This window comes from Salmo trutta, chromosome 33 (genome assembly GCF_901001165.1).
Source record: "Salmo trutta chromosome 33, fSalTru1.1, whole genome shotgun sequence".
In the NCBI taxonomy this organism is placed as follows: domain Eukaryota; kingdom Metazoa; phylum Chordata; class Actinopteri; order Salmoniformes; family Salmonidae; genus Salmo; species Salmo trutta.
The window spans coordinates 33,692,382-33,709,631 of NC_042989.1; the positions used below are offsets into that span (position 1 = coordinate 33,692,382).

A 17,250-nucleotide genomic window follows, 5' to 3' on the forward strand; every position below is an offset into this window, starting at 1 on the left:
GATTAATTTAATCGCTATATCTGACTTTTGTGAGTCCTCTCCTTGGCTGGAAAATGTCTGTATGGTGTTTTGTGGCTTGGCGCTGTCCTAACATAATCGCATGGTGTGCTTTCGCCGTGAAGCCTTTTTGAAATCTGACACAGCAGCTGGATTAACAAGAGGTTTATCTTTAATCCTATGTATAACACTTGTATCTTTCAATGTTTATGATGAGCATTTCTGTAATTTGATTTGGCTCTCTGCAATTTCACCGGATGTTATTTGAGACAATGCATTACTGAACATAACGCGCCAATTTAAACTGAGGTTTTTGGAGATAAAGATGGATTTATTGAACAAAAACATTTGTGTAACATGGAGTCCTGGGAGTGCCACCAGATGAAGATCAAAGGTTAGTGATTCATTTAAAAATCGCTATATCTGACTTGTGAGTCCTCTCCTTGGCTGGAAAATGTCTTTATGGTTACTTGTGGCTAGGCGCTGTCCTAACATAATCGCATGGTGTGCTTTCGCTATAAAGCCTTTTTGATTAACAAGAAGTTTCTTTAAAATGGTGTATAATACTTGTATGTTTGAGGAATTTTAATTATGGGATATCTGTTTGAATTTGGCGCCCTGCAATTTCACTGGCTGTTGTCAAGGTGGGACGCTAGCGTCCCAATGATACCAGAGAGGTTAATACATTTTAGAATACGGCTTTAAATGTAACAAAATGTGGAAAAAATGTAAGTGGTCTGAAACCTTTCCGAATACCCTGTATGCTACATGGCTCATTCTAATATTTCTACTACTGTACATTGCATTTTAGTTACACTGTTAATACACATAGCATATTTATACACTGGATTTAACATAGCTCACTAATATATCTACTGCTGTACATATCATTCCAAGTATATCTTGTGTAAATTCATCAGGTGTAGATACGTATATATTGCATTTGGAGTACTGTTACATTTCTTAACTTCTTTATTTGGGGATTTTGTATATATTGCTAGGTGTTACTGCACTGCTATAGCTAGAAAAACAAGTATTTCGCTGCAGCCACGATAACATCTGCAAATGTATATGCGACCAATAAACTGATTTGATGTATTATAATATTTTATCCCAAGATGAAAAGCAACCTTAACGTGGCACTCCAGTCTCCTTTTCACCTCATTTAACACCCGCTTTACTTTTTTGTTTTTTTAAAGTCAGTCATGACAAAGCACAAGTGGGGAGGCTTTCCTCTTTTGTTCTCCATTGTTCCTCTATTCTTCTTGAAGCAAGGGGAGAGGCCGGTGACATCACAGATTCCCATTAGACCCACTCCTTGAAGTTTGCAGTTCCTGAAAACATATGCGTTTTACCCTTTAGTGTGTGTGTGTGTACACTTTATTGTATTTTTTATTTTTTTAATGTATTTATACTTGGGATATTGCTTTTCAAAAGTAAAAGCTCAAAAATAGCAGGAGGACATCTTTAAGGGATACTTCAGGATTTGATGTACTTCCCCAGAGTCAGAGGAACTCGTGGATAGTATTTTCTATATCTGCGTCCAGTATGGATCTCATTGCCAAAATCCTAAAGTATACCTAGAACTCTTTTATTCCTCTTGTTCAAAAAGCTTTTGTTCTGCACTGTACACCCCATAATGGAAAGAAGGGAGTAAAAGCAGCAAAACGATGTACAGTTAGTTACTTGACAATTGTCATCGTTATCCCAAAAAGCAGTAATATTAGCCTCCTGCTATTGCTGCTCCTCTTCATTTTAAAATAGTTACAGAACATTCTCCAGGCCAACCCACACAATAAGGTGACTCACTTGGGTAAAAAAGGTATTTCTTGGACTTGAATTGTTTCGTATTGCTTCCTTATAAGGTCTGCTGCCCATTAAGGGCTTTTGTGTTTGGCATGTCGGAGGGGCCAGATGCTTCTTAGACCTCCAGCTCGGAGGGAGAGCAGATAAAACAGGACTTTAACTGCATTCTTCATGGCCGACGCTGGGGCCCACCTATCCACACCCATCCTCAGACCAGCATGAGGGAAGGAGAAAGGGAAATGAAGGGAGATTGTGAAAAAGGGAGAATTACAATGAGTTGGTCGGTCCAAGTGGGTGGGCAAAGGATTTTCTTGGCCACAGTCACTGTTGTGCCCTTGTTTGACCAGGGAGGGGAATACTCACATCTGGCACTTAGAGGCATGTTTATCAAAGTTATCAAGAGCACCAACACAGTAAAATAGCTGACTTCTGTCAGTGGGGAGGGAAGGACCGAGGATGCTGAGTGAAGCTGAATGCCAGTCAGAAAATGAGAAAGAGCAAACTGTGGCTCAATCAAGTAACTGAACCCAACGTGTAGAACCATGACAAGGCATGGTTCAGTTCCCAGCAAAGGGGAGGAGGGGCAGCTTAGCTGGACAAATACATCCAGACACACAAGAAGAAAAAATAAAAAGGCCAGAATGTTGGATCCTAAAAAAATAAAAGCAGAGTATTCCAGAACACAAATGAGCTAGTCAGGTCTAGGAGTGTTAAGGATTCCTGTGGAGCGAGCTGCCGCAGTAGCCAGGTCTTCCTGTAGCATTATTAGTCAGGACAAAGGAAGGCCCATGTCACCGAGGCAGGCAGGGAGAGGCAGGAACACCAGACAAGGAAGTGCCTTACTTATCCTATTATGGCTGTATGCAGGTCCAATAAAGGTTCCAAGTTTTATTAGTCGTACGGGACATGCATGATATACATTAACGAAATGCTTACATAATGAGAGTAAATCACCTTGCGACAGGTTGAAAGTTGCCTACTGTACAGGGAAAACAGTGATTGGTAAGCATTTCAAACCTACTAGCAAGACGACTGAAGAAAACACACAATCGCTCTTGCAACTCGATGGGATTCTCTAGTTAAATGTCCTTTTTAGTCCAGGTTAAATGCTTAAATCTGTATCCGGGCAACCAGCCCTATAAACAGAGATTTCATACTTAACTCTGGGTTAAGTAGGACATTGGAAGCTTTACATGGAACCTAAAACAGCATATGTGCTGTGATGAGCGACCAACCGATGGGCATGGAAAAACAAGGGAAGGAAGGACGGGTATAAATGAGGCTGCATGAGGGCCTTCCAGATGGCAGGACGATGATGCCTCGCACATGGGCAGTGTGTGTGTCTCCTCAGCAGACTCCTTCGCTAGACCAGGCCAAAGACAACACGGCACTCCAACCAGAGAGGTTAGAGAGAACGGATCACACAGTGATGACGGCCCTATTTCTGTCCCCCCAACGCCTGGATACAGCAGTCAGACGGGACCTAGCGACTTGAAACGAGGCTTCGAAATTCTTCATTAAAATTCTTCAAACATTTCTATTTTTACAGCTATTTTGCGTCACGAGACTGCTAGCATATGGAGTTCCAAAAGCAACCGGCTGGCTGGGGGGGGGGGGGGGGGGGGGGGGGGAGCGCGAGAGAGACACCCAACCCACTCGTTACGCACTGGCCCTTTTCAAAGAGCTGATGGAGTTTGCGATGGATCGGGCAGAAAAATAACACTGACGAAAGCTTCCATCCAGACATGTTAGCACATATGATTATGGAAAGTAAAATAGTAAAGAAGCCACTTTTTTGGTAGCATCAGAAGAAAATAGAGTAAAATAGAGGAAAGGGAGGAAAGGGAAGCCTAGCGTCTAAACATTCGTCACCCTGAGAACATGTATATTTACTGATCAAAAGAAAAATAATCCAGAGAAGGAATTTTGTTTTGGAAGCCGCCTGTTAGATCCTAGGTTTAGGACACAGGAGAGAGAGACAGCAGAGGGGAGCAGTGACTCCACATGTATGCTCTACAGTACAGTGCAGAAGGGAGATTGACAGAAATACAGGCCCAAAGCAATTATCCACATAGAATTACAGAAGCACGGCCAAAGTCAACAGTAAACATAACGGACACAATCACTCAAAGGTAGTTTTAGACCATTCACATCCAGACTAGAATAAAAATGTGTGGTTTTGGAGTGGGAGTATTACGAATGACAGGGGAAGAAAGAGGGAAGGCCCTATTCAATCTTTAAAGGTGCTGCGGGCAATTCCATGGTCACGGAGTGATGCTGAGACTGATTTTTCCACTTTAAAAATATACAGTAACAGTCAAAAGCTTGGACACCTACTCATTCAAGGGTTTTTCTTTATTTTTTACCATGTTCTACATTGTAGAATAATAGTGAAGACATCAAAACAATGAAATAACACTTATGGAATCATGTTAAACATCAAACTAATTGTAATATTTGATATTCTTCAAAGTAGCCTACTTTGCCTAGATGACAGCTTTGCACACTTGTTATCCTCTCATCCAGCTTCACCTGGAATGCTTTTCCAACAGTTTAACACTTTTTTGGTTACTACATGATTCCATATGCGTTATTTCATAGGTTTGATGTCTTCACTATAATTTTACAATGTATAAAATAGTAAAAATAAAGAAAAATCCTTGAATGAGTAGGTGTGTCCAAACTTTTGACTGGTACTGTATATGTCAAACAAAAACCGATGATTGCAAAGGAACACTTCCACCCAAAAATTTACAAAAACACATCTACTTGAAAAACAGTGCAGATGCAAAGTTTGGTGCTGTTGGTGCCGTCATTCTGTTACCAAGCTTTGCATATGCTCTGTTCAAGTAAAATGTGTTTTTGTAATTTTTTTTAACCATAAACGCAATTGTTTAAAATCTGGATCTTTTTGTTTATTTATGAGCATGTCTTACCGTGTTCCGACCATAGGATTGTTAAAGGGATTGTTTTATAAACACTTCCTTTTTCAGTGGAAATTGTTAAAAGTAGTCCTTGTGCATAAAGTTGTATGCTTTGTTTAACTTAGCAATCATTGGTTTTTGTCTCAGCATCACTCTGTTAGCATGGAATTGCCCCTGTGCTTTCTCAGTGTTTTGTTACTTACTGCCCCACACACTTCCAGGCAACCAGCACACAGACCACAGTACCTGCCTGCAGGGCCATAACTACACATGAGAACACCAAGGTCCGGACCTCGTTTTTTAAAATTTGAATGGATTTTTAGCAACTCAGTCGGGGACTCAGAATACACAGTCGGGAATAGCAGAATACACAAGGTGACATTTCAAAACTTAGTTGTGAATCAGCAGAGATGTGGATACAGGTGTCCGTCATCCCTCTCTTTCTCACCCTCCTCCTCGTTCCCCTTCTCCCTCCATTTCCTCTTGTTCTCTCCCTCTATCTGCGGGGGCAGACCAGAGAGGAGGCGATCTGTCTGTCATTCAGAAAGGCTAAGCAGACATCCAGGAGCGCTCCCTCTCTTTCACACGCATGCGTTATGGTCGAGCGTCAGACACCGAGAGAGGGGGCCAGAGAGGGATGTGTAAAACATGACGGGTGGTTGCCACAGCAAATGTGAGCCAACGGGTCATAAAACTCCCCCGCCCCCGCTCATGGATACCAAGGCTAGACAGACTTATCTCAGGGTCCGAGCGACATCACTCAGTGAGGACTCATTCACATGTAGTCCAGCTCTCTCCCTCACCCTCTCGGGCTGATAACAGAGTCCAGCAGGTCTCTCCCTCCCCCTTCGCGCTGATAACACAGAGAGAGTGGCTGTAAGATAGGCATGTGAAAAATGGATTTATTTTCGTGCTGTTTAAAAACCTTTAAAAAAAATAAAAACGTTTTCTGTTAAAAATCTGAAAATTCCATGTGAATTCACAATGCAGAGTATTGTCCTACTGCGTATGACCACTAAGGGGGGAATTAAGTTCTAACTACCGCAGTCATAGGCTGAATCTCATTACTGAACACCTGGCCCATAAAGTCCTTTATCGAGTGGCCACTTGCTGTTGTGTTCGATAGTGATCACACTAGTTTTGCAAGTGTTTTGGCTAAAATTTGCATTGAGACAATGCGCACTTGACATCAACTGCAGTTTATGAAACACGGTCTCCCGCGCCCCGTCTTGTACACGACTCGCTCTATGAAACACGGTCTCCCGCGCCCCGTCTTGTACACGACTCGCTCTATGAAACACGGTCTCCCGCGCCCCGTCTTGTACACGACTCGCTCTATGAAACACGGTCTCCCGCGCCCCGTCTTGTACACGACTCGCTCTATGAAACACGGTCTCCCGCGCCCCGTCTTGTACACGACTCGCTCTATGAAACACGGTCTCCCGCGCCCCGTCTTGTACACGACTCGCTCTATGAAACACGGTCTCCCGCGCCCCGTCTTGTACACGACTCGCTCTATGAAACACGGTCTCCCGCGCCCCGTCTTGTACACGACTCGCTCTATGAAACACGGTCTCCCGCGCCCCGTCTTGTACACGACTCGCTCTATGAAACACGGTCTCCCGCGCCCCGTCTTGTACACGACTCGCTCTATGAAACACGGTCTCCCGCGCCCCCGTCTTGTACACGACTCGCTCTATGAAACACGGTCTCCCGCGCCCCGTCTTGTACACGACTCGCTCTATGAAACACGGTCTCCCGCGCCCCGTCTTGTACACGACTCGCTCTATGAAACACGGTCTCCCGCGCCCCGTCTTGTACACGACTCGCTCTATGAAACACGGTCTCCCGCGCCCCGTCTTGTACACGACTCGCTCTATGAAACACGGTCTCCCGCGCCCCGTCTTGTACACGACTCGCTCTATGAAACACGGTCTCCCGCGCCCCCGTCTTGTGCACGACTCGCTCTATGAAACATGGTCTCCCACGCCCCGTCTTGTACATGACTTCCTCTATGAAACATGGTCTGCCGTGCCCGACTTGACTCGCTCTATGAAACACGGGCACTGGGGCAGAAATAGACAGTGAGAAATCTGTAAAAACAAAAAATATATATATAGTTCTACTTCTGCCAGGCCTCGAATTGCCATGGCCGTCGATGCCCCCTAGTGTGGACGTAATGCCCACAACAACAAAAATCCATGCCTGAATATAATAATTATAATTCCCTACTCCCGGCTGCCAAATCGCCCTGCTCCAAAGCACCCCTCACTCACATGGCTCTCTCAGATATCGCAATTCTTATTAGCCAATGACCGTCACGTGATCGTGCCCTTTTCACAGGAATCGCAACTTCGAAGTAGGCAACTAGTGAAGACAGACATCGGGGATGCAACAGTGCACGTTGAATTCCAAGGTGCATATTGGAGATGGTAGATGAACTGTCCACATTTACTTTGTCAGCCAACAAGATGAGTAACAAACAACAAAAGCACTAGCCTATGTCAATCTACTTTCCTCCATATTACAAAAGTTTACCTATTCTATTGGTCAGTTTGTCATTCTGTGCCAGAAATAAATCTTCCAAAAACAGACTCTGGGACAGTTGTGGGGCGATAGATCCCAAATTAATACAACCACAGTAAATCAAAACACCTTTTAAAAGCAATGAGGCTGATGCAACAGATCAGAAAGTTTAGCTTATAATGATGATAAACTATTAGGCTATTTCTTCACATTATGAGCACAGCAATGTGCACACGGCATTAAGGCTATAAGCAGGAATGTTCCAAAATGCAATTAGCGGGCAAACACCGTTCTCCAAAGCACACCGCATGTGTTGTTAATATGACTAGGAAGGTGTCTTTGGCTGCTGTAAAACAAAAGAAAGTTAAGAACACGAGAGAAACTGGTTTCAATGGCATATGAGGAAGTGTTAAAATAATCCCCTTAACAATCCTATGGTCAGAACATCGTAAGACATGCCTCATAAATAAATAAAAACATCCAGATTTTAAACAATTGTGTTTATGGTTAAATAGTTTCAAAATGTTGACCGCCTCCGCTCAGATTGCAAGGTGGGTGATGTTGTGGTGCGGTTTGGCTACATTTTCTGGCACCTCCCTCCTGTCAGTATCGGTCTGGACATGACCGACTGTAGCCAATACACACAGGCTATCACCTACACTGAAGTCAAATCAAGCTTTATTTATACAGAACATTTCAGACATGGATTGCAGCGCAATGTGCGTCACAGGAAAAAAGGAAAAAAAACGGGTTTTATTTTCAAATATTTACTACACAAAACATAAGAGGATAAAACAAAAAACAATAAAAACTAAAAAGTAGGCTAATTATTTATGTACATTTACATACACATGTTTTTCTTAACAGAATAGCTAGTGTTTTTTTGCAATTGGCTATTTTGGTTAATGGCCTTGGCGCGCTGGCAGATTGGGCACCTCACTAGATTGGGACCAAATGTCCTTGCCCCTAATATCATGAAATTCCAGGCATGACTCCTGCACAAATTATGTGCAAGTATATTGGTCGCTAGTGATTTAAATCAGCTGATTTAGCTTGTTGTAGCCTGCCTGCTGCTACCCTGCGATACTGATAAACACAAGGATGGAATTTTAGCTAGCTAGTTAAGGATGTTGGGCACGGCACTGATAAACAGCGTGTCACTTGTCACTTATTAACGGTAGTTTGACAACTTGCCTTTCTCTGCCATTTTTCAAACTAAGATGAGGTGGAGTGCTTTACATCTGTGGCAAATCATTTGAAAGATCCATATCTCCTTCTAACGTTACAGCATTGTTGCGTTAGGTATTGGTCGAATTTACATTTTTCCCTTTATGATGATCAGGCCCTTTTAGTGGTAGTTTTGTGATAACTGCACTGTGATTAAAAAAAAACAACATGTAAGGAAAAAAAAATAAATTCAGTTAGGGATTTTTTTTAAGCTTAACGTCCCAATTTCATTAAAATATTTTACCGTTTAAATGTTCACACTCCTAGTGTAAGATCAGGGCCTGTATTCACAAACAGTCTCAGAGTAGGAGTGCTGATCTAGGATCAGTTTAACCTATTAGTTTAATAAGATTATATGGACAGATCCTAGATAAGCACTCCTACTGAGATGCTTTGTGGATACTGGCCCTGGACAGTTAGGTTACAGTAGTCTTATGCCTGGTGCTTATGTTGGCTTACCTCAGAAATAAAATGACTAGATTATATTTCTTATGGCATAATTGGCTACAGCAGGCAGGGCTGTCACTCTCTGAACAAATGAGGTGGGTTTGGTTGCTAGGTGCTCCAGGTTGTTGCCTAGATGCCCTCTTACTGACACCAAATACGCTAATCACAGCTCCCGATCCTTCTAGAGGTCATGTTTAACAAGCAGCCTGCGGTTCCTCCCCCATAACCTCTCTTTCGCACTCCAACACTCCCTCTTTCTCTCTGGTTAAGACTAGAATCCAGCTGCCTGAGAAGTAAAACACAAAACATAGCAGCAAGGCTAGTTACGAGTTAAGAATAAACTGCCAAGAATAGAAAATTACACATTTTACCCATGTCTCTCCCTATTCATCATCATCATCCATCCTCCCCTCACACACTTTGAAGTGTGAGTACGAGAGACACCTCTGGCAAAGTCTGTCAACCACACATTTGCTGTCAACGTCTTCTCATCTCAGAGTTCCTAGAACAGCAGCAAGCTAGCGCTGTGGGAGACCAAACGTCAACAAGAGCCCTTGGGATGAACTCCTGTAGCTTGTGGTATGCTGGCGAGGCCAGGCTGGACCAACCGGCCATCTGCCAACCACAGGCCTAGAGAACTAAAAACAGAGGACCGTCTCGACCGAAAAAGCAACAGAAAATAAGAGGTTTATCTTAAATCCTGAGAGTGAAGAAAAAGATGCTTAGGAAAATGTGTCTAGCTCAACTACCATGGTACAGGAGTTGAAAGACCCATTACAATACTCAACGTAGTACAACGGTCCGAGTATAAAACGGCTGGAAAATACACGGCTGGGTTGGAGTCAGCTCCATTTCAATTCAGAAAGTACAATGAAATTCCAACTCCAATTCTCTTCCAATGCTTTTCAATGAGGAAAATGTGGAATTGGGTTTACTTTTCTGAATTAAAATACTCAGGGGTAAATGTTAAAGGATTTTGAGATACTTTTGACTTCAGAGATAGGCCTACTGTGTAAAGTACCAGTGAGTGTGTTACATGAAGTCATCTGAGACGATCATTCAAAAACAGGTTATGTAATGTAGACAGGTACAGTCCTGTAATAAGAATTTGCTGTGGATAGATGAGATATCCTGCGAATTAGAGTCCGATGTTCACCTTCCTCACTAGTCATTTCCCCCACATGAAGAATGCACCTTGAACCAAACTGGAATGAAAAACGCCAAATATTTCTCCCTTTTCCAAACATGTGTCCACCCCACCCCCACTCTTTCCAGCCCACTAACCCACGGCATTCCAGTGTTCTCAATACTGGTACAACACACACAATGTTACACACAACATAACTTTCCACCCTGACCCAGACATCCCTAAGCCCTTCAGATCTCTCTTCCCATTAACTTCCAAAAATACCCCTGGAACTGGGCTGAAGAGGACCCTATGAACCCCTGGAACTAGGCCGGAGAGGAGAGAGGACTCATGTGAAAACAGCGGGCCGGAGAGGAGGGAGGACTCAGTGTGAGAACAGCCGAGGGACTCGTCGAGAAGCCGTAGATAAGAATCATTGGGAGCCAACGCTGAGAAATACTGGCCTGTCCAGAAGATTCAAGGGACACACAAAAGAACTGTGGCCGTGGAATGTAAAAAAGCTAACATTTAAAAAAAGCTAACGTTTAAGGTCCTTGCTCAGAACATGAGAACATGAAAGCTGGTGGTTCCTTTTAACATGAGTCTTCAATATTCCCCGGTAAGAAGTTTTAGGTTGTAGTTATTATAGGAATATTTCTCTCTATACCATTTGTATTTCATATACCTTTGACTATTGAATGTTCTTATAGGCACTATAGTATTGCCAGCCTAATCTCGGGAGTTGATAGGCTTGAAGTCATAAACAGCGCAATGCTTGGAGTACAGCGAAGAGCTGCTAGCAAATGCAGGAAAGTGCTGTTTGAATGAATGCTTACGAGCGTGCTGCTGCCTACCACCGCACAGTCAGACCGCTCTATCAAATCATAGACTTAATAATAACACAGGAATACGAGGCGTTGGTCATTAATATGGTCAAATCCGGAAACTATCATTTCGAAAACAAAAAATGTATTCTTTCAGTGAAATACAGAACCGTTCCGTATTTTATCGAACAGGCGACAACCCTAAGTCTAAATATTGCTGTTACATTGCACAACCTTCAATATTATGTCATAATTATGTAAAATTCTGGCAAATTAGTTCGCAACAAGCCAGGCGGCCCAAACTGTTGCATATACCCTGACAGGGTGCAATGAACGCAAGAGAAGTGACAATTTCCCTAGTTAATATTGCCTGCTAACATTAATTTCTTTTAACTAAATATTCAGGTTTAAAAATATATACTTCTGTGTATTGATTTTAAGAAATGCATTGATGTTTATGGTTAGGTACATTTGTTCAACAACTGTGCTTTTTTTGCGAATGCGCTTTTGTTAAATCAACTGTTTGGCGAAGTTAAAGTAGGCTGTGAGTCGATGATAAATTAACAGGCACCGCATTGATTATTTGCAACGCAGGACAAGCTAGTTAACCTAGTAATATCATCAACCATGTGTAGTTAACTAGTGATTACGTGATGATTGATTGTTTTTTATAAGATAAGTTTAATGCTAGCTAGCAACTTACTTTGGCTCCTTGCTGCACTCACGTAACAAGTGGTCAGCCTGCCACAGTTTCCTCATGGAATGCAATGTAATCGGCGTCCAAAAACGCCGATTACCGATTGTTATGAAAACTTGAAATCGGCCCTGCCGATAAATCGGTCGACCTCTAATCTGAAGCAATGTGTTTTAATCACCTCTGTAGCCTACGTGTGCTGCCCAAAATGGAGGACTTAACTTCTTTGGGATAGGGGGCAGTATTTTCACGGACGGATTAAATCGGGTACGTTTTTTTATCTGGTTACTACTCCTGCCCAGAAACTAGAATATGCATATAATTAGTAGATTTGGATAGAAAACACTCTAAAGTTTCTAAAAATGTTTGAATGGTGTCTGTGAGTATAACAGAACTCATATGGCAGGCCAAAACCTGAGAAGATTCCATACAGGAAGTGCCCTGTCTGACAATTTGTTGTCATTCTGTTGCATCTCTATCAAACGTTACAGCACAGATGCTGTATTTGACATTTTCTAAGGCTTCCATTGGCTCTCAGAAGCCGCCAGAAAGTGGAATGGGGTGTCTGCTGTCTCTGGGCAAAGAACAGCAGCAGAATTTGTAAGTGGTCAGTCTGGGGACAGTGACACTGGAGATGCGCGGTCACGAGACTACTCCATTTTTTCTTTCAGCCTTTGAATACAACGTTGCCCGGTTGGAATATTATCGCTATTTTACGAGAAAAATAGCATAAAAATTGATTTTAAACAGCGTTTGACAGGCTTCGAAGTACGGTAATGGAATATTTAGACATTTTTTGTCACGAGATGCGCTCGCGCAACACCCTTCGGATAGTGACCTGAACACACGAACAAAACAGAGCTATTTGAATATAACTATGGATTATTTGGAACCAAAACAACATTTGTTGTTGAAGTAGAAGTCCTGGGAGTGCATTCTGACGAAGAACAGCAAAGGTAATCCAATTTTTCTAATAGTAATTCTGAGTTTAGGTTGTCCCAAACTCGGTGGGTGTCAAAATAGCTAGCCGTGATGGCCGAGCCATCTACTCAGAATATTGCAAAATGTGCTTTCGCCGAAAAGCTATTTTAAAATCTGACACCGCGATTGCATAAAGGAGTTCTGTATCTATAATTCTTAAAATAATTGTTATGTATTTTGTCAACGTTTATCGTGAGTAATTTAGTAAATTCACCGGAAGTTTTCGGTGGGTATGCTAGTTCTGAACATCACATGCTAATGTAAAAAGCTGGTTTTGATATAAATATGAACTTGATTGAACAAAACATGCATGTATTGTATAACAATGTCCTAGGAGTGTCATCTGATGAAGATCAAAGGTTAGTGCTGCATTTAGCTGTGGTTTTGGTTTATGTGACATATATGCTTGCTTGGAAAATGGCTGTGTGATTATTTGTGTTTATGTACTGTCCTAACATAATCTAATGTTTTACTTTCGCCACAATGTGGTTACATCAAGAAGAAGTGCATCTTTAAAAAGGTGTATGTTTGAGAAAGTTGAATTATGACATTTTGTTGTTTTTTAATTTGCCGCCCTGATATTTCACTGGCTGTGTCCCGCAGGTGGGACGCTAGCGCCCCACCTAGCCCATAGAAGTTAATGAGTGAGTGAACAGCATGAACAGTGTGAACTGTGAACGCTTTACTGATATCAGATCAGTGGTGCTGCAAGAAAAGTACAGACAGCGCACAATTGGTTTGAACTCCAGCTGAAATCACAGAGACAAGACCGTCACCCACCCACCACTGATAAAAGCGCGGCTGGGGGAAAAGGGTTGAGGACCACTAACACTTTGCAGGGTCTTAAACAAAGGCAGCATTGGGAAAAAACACCAATAAACACACCTCAAAAAGGCAAAGCTAGTGTTAGCAAACTCCATAGAAGCATTTAGAACTCTCCTATAGTACATACCCTTTGCCGGAGCTCATGCAGCAGTGTCCATCTGGCCTGCTTGGCATCAACACGAGTCACTGTCCAGAATACTCAGGCCATTATTTCATTATCACAATAAATGTGTGCTGTGTGCTTCACTAAACGCAATTGGACTCATCTGCGCCATTTCAACGGGGTCCTTATTAAAGAAACCTGGAACATCATTCTCTACATCGTTGACGTCGCTATCCCGGAAGAGTGAAAGTATTTTCACTAAAATACAATTTTTAGACATAAAATCTAGGGCTATAGGCCATTACAGTTCTATGAAATACACCAACACCGGAACACTTGACCTGCCCGATGGTTTTTAAACGAACATTTTCCATTTAATCTGCAGACTAGTCATTTAGCCACTCTGTAATTCTCAGGTCCACATAGTAACTCTGATATTTACACTTATTGGACACCCATAATGATTACGCTTTAGTTTCAGCCAAAGGCAGCAAATGCCATTTCATTGCATGCTTCCTTCGAGTGGAAAATTAATCATGTGTAAACTCAGGTCGTAAAACAAGAGGGCGGTGGTGGGAATTATTACTTTGGTGACTGAACAAACTCTGCGCCTTTGCTTGCTTTCACTCTTGATCATAAAAAGTCCATTTGGAATGGCTAACTTCACAGGCACCCTACATTGTCTACATGATTCCAATTACAGGTCTTCACAGATCCACCTGTACCCAGATACCTGAGATCCGATTCGGGACCGAGCGGGTCGGATCTGATATGATTGTCACGGGTATGTGTAATTTTAACTGACTTGTCTGGAAGGACCTATATACTGTAGATCCAAACATGACTGCTGCGGGGGAGAGCGATAGAGAGACATTTTTACGAGAGGGGCACATGTAGCTTGTTGTTGGCCAATCATAAGTCATCAAAGCGGCAATAGGCTACAGTAAAAGAGCCTCCGTGTGGGGCAAAAGTTAGGAGATATCTAATCAATGGAAGACGGAATTAAAAGTTAAACGAGAAAGATAGGGTACAACAACCGAGACCCAACAAGTAGACTGTTACAAACAACTCCATTCAGAATATAATGTAACTGTGTAAGACCAGAAAGAGCATGCAACCTCAGCCTAGCTAGCTAGCTTCTCCCGGTTTGATGCAGTCAAGACAGGTACTAGTAATCATATTGAATGATAAATAACCTAGCTATGGCAGATATTAGTCTACTATAACACGAGTCGGCTTGGTTGATTGCGGTCTCTTCCTCCCTGCTCTCCGTTCTCACGTCACTCGCTCACAGTAGCCTACACACAAAGCACGGCCCATGCTAGAGCATCACCTCTACCTCCTCTCCCTGGCACTTTTTCAGCTCCGGTTAATAACGCATCTTTAAAATGGTGCTTTTCTACCGTTTCCCCACACTCGGATCGGACCGGGTCTCGATCTGACCAGGTCTATAAGGAACGGGGCATGTTGAAAACTACAGTGAGCTTCGATTGGTCAATAGCAAAGCAAAGTCAGAGTATTTGCATAAAGTTCAGCTTTCCCCAGTTTTGGTCCCTCCCTGTTCACTTCTCTCGCCCATGCTCACGCCCAATGGTTGTTTCGTCACCCCCAACATGATTTGTGGATCTCAGCTGTTTCACCGGAAATCCACCTAGAACGTTGGGGCAATGAAACAACGGAGCCAACAACTGAAGCAAAGTGGGTGGGAGACCATTGGGCGACGGAGTGTGAAAAGAGTGGGACCAAAATTGGGGAAAGCTGAACTTTATGCAAATACTCTGCGACATCATGTTGCTATTGACCAAACAAAGCTCACTGTAATTTCCAGCCCCTACTGGCTTGGCTGTAGATACCTAGCACTACCTGACCTGCTTCCACGCACCAACATGAGCCAACAGGAGGGCAAATCAAGCTTGACTATCCAAATGTACTGTGTTAAAAAGCCATTAGGTGTTCACTTTGATGAGACCTGCAGATTTCTGTAACACTGCCCAATTTCCATATTGGTGCAGTGAAATTAACACTAGCTATCTTTGGGGAAACTCCCTTCCCATGTCAAATGGATCTTTGCAAAAATAATGCCAACAATCAAGGCAATCTCCAATTGTATCAGGCTGTTCATTCCCTGCTGTATTCACAATTTCAGCATTGACCTAAATGCATTTGATGATTTATCCATAGAGATCAAGTTGAAGGACCTTACCCATGGCTGTGTCAACACAGACTACTTGGGAGCCAGCTAAAAGATTATCTGTCAAGTATCAATATAGAAAGGGTTTTTACTGCCATCTTGCTCAGAACATTGCAATCGTTATTTACCTTGACAGTTGACCTGTAAAAAAGCGGCCTACTTTAGGCCACTAAATATTTAAGGTGACAGTGGACTGTGTAGTTGACTAAGAAAAAAAGTGGACTTTTTCGATTTGTGTTAAGGTGGGTGGTTAATAGTGTTGCGAATTCATTTCAAGAAATCGTTCTATCGGGATACATTGTTCTCGAGGAAAACATCAAAATGTCCAGTTCAGAAACCCCCAACATACCGTCCAGATAGCGGTAACGTTACGTCGCCACTGAACGCAAAAGTAGCCTAGCTATTCGTAATATTTTGAAACGGTCAACTAACTAGCTACGAACGAGGAAAACTTCAAACTGTTACACAATTTAACCACCTGGCCGCTCAGCAAGACAACGTTGTAGAAAGTTCAGATAGTAATATGCAAATACCTGGCTATGGAAATATGTACCACTGGACAAACATGTCTGACTTGATGAATATGGAATCACGTCAGTTCTTATTCGTCGTTATATTTTATTTGTGCAACATTCCACCCCGTTTTCCTACTGAACGTGGCCCAGGTTTTTAACCGCAGTCTGGTGTTTCGTGGAGGCTTCCTTTTGGCTGCGCCAGCAGAAGAGCAGGGGGAGGAGGGGTCAAAACTTGCCGCAGTTCGGAGTCTTCCCGTGTCGAACTCAGGAAGTTACAGCATCCTAGCACAGTTAAATGTTTCCATATAGTAATATGTGGAGTTTTACATTGATCAAAACAATAGCTAGTTCACCTACCTTGCGATGAGAGAATCTGCGATAGTCCCCAAATTCATTCGGTTAGTGCCGATAAGATGACTAGGTTTGAACCAAAGACACAAGTTATTTCACAGATTTCTGGTACACCATCGGAAGAAAGCTTTTTTTTTCCTACTTAACTGCGTTCGTTGTTTCTTCCCTCTATTCCCCGCCTGAGCTGTAGGATCAAACCAACACATTCCACCTTGTCCCTAACAATGAAAAAGGTGGGTTTTCCTTTGCGCCGGATGACCCACCCCTTGTGTGACGAGCCTGGGTCTGACCGCAGCAAGAACGCCCTTCCCTGCTGTAGAGTCCCGCCTCTCCTCATGGACGTAGAACGAAATATGTCGAATTCAGAGAGAAAATGACATGAGCCTCGGAATATTAGAGCGTAGGTTTCCGCACATTGCAATGACCTAAAAAACTAATGTCAGAGCAGTAAAGAGAATGTAACCTAAAGAAGTCAGCCGTTTCAGAAAACTTTGCAGAAAAAACTTGACTGAATTTGGACGGTCAATGGACAATATGGTATGTCATATAATAAAACAATTTATTTTATGAAAGGATACAAATATTTGTATCTGGTTTTTGGGAAGAGGATTAGGCTGTTTCCATAAATAGGGTCCCTTAGGTCCCTATGTATTAAGTCCCCCTGTACTGGCTAATATCTCACAGCAAGTTGTTGCAGTACAGGGCAGCATGTA

General features: G+C 42.6%; 1 protein-coding gene across 4 annotated transcripts in view; it reads right to left on the reverse strand.

Moving 5' to 3' along the window:
- LOC115172876 (leucine zipper protein 1) overlaps positions 1 to 16,836 on the reverse strand; it is a 63,639-nt gene extending 46,803 nt beyond the window's left edge. For 2 of the 4 annotated variants that reach the window (XM_029730699.1, XM_029730697.1), the window contains exon 1: positions 16,685 to 16,836. The gene's annotated coding sequence lies outside the window, so the exon portion shown is untranslated. Of the gene's footprint in view, positions 1 to 16,543 lie in introns of all 4 variants that reach the window. The other 2 variants (XM_029730696.1, XM_029730695.1) reach the window with 2 other exon arrangements.
- Positions 16,837 to 17,250: the final 414 nt, after the last annotated feature.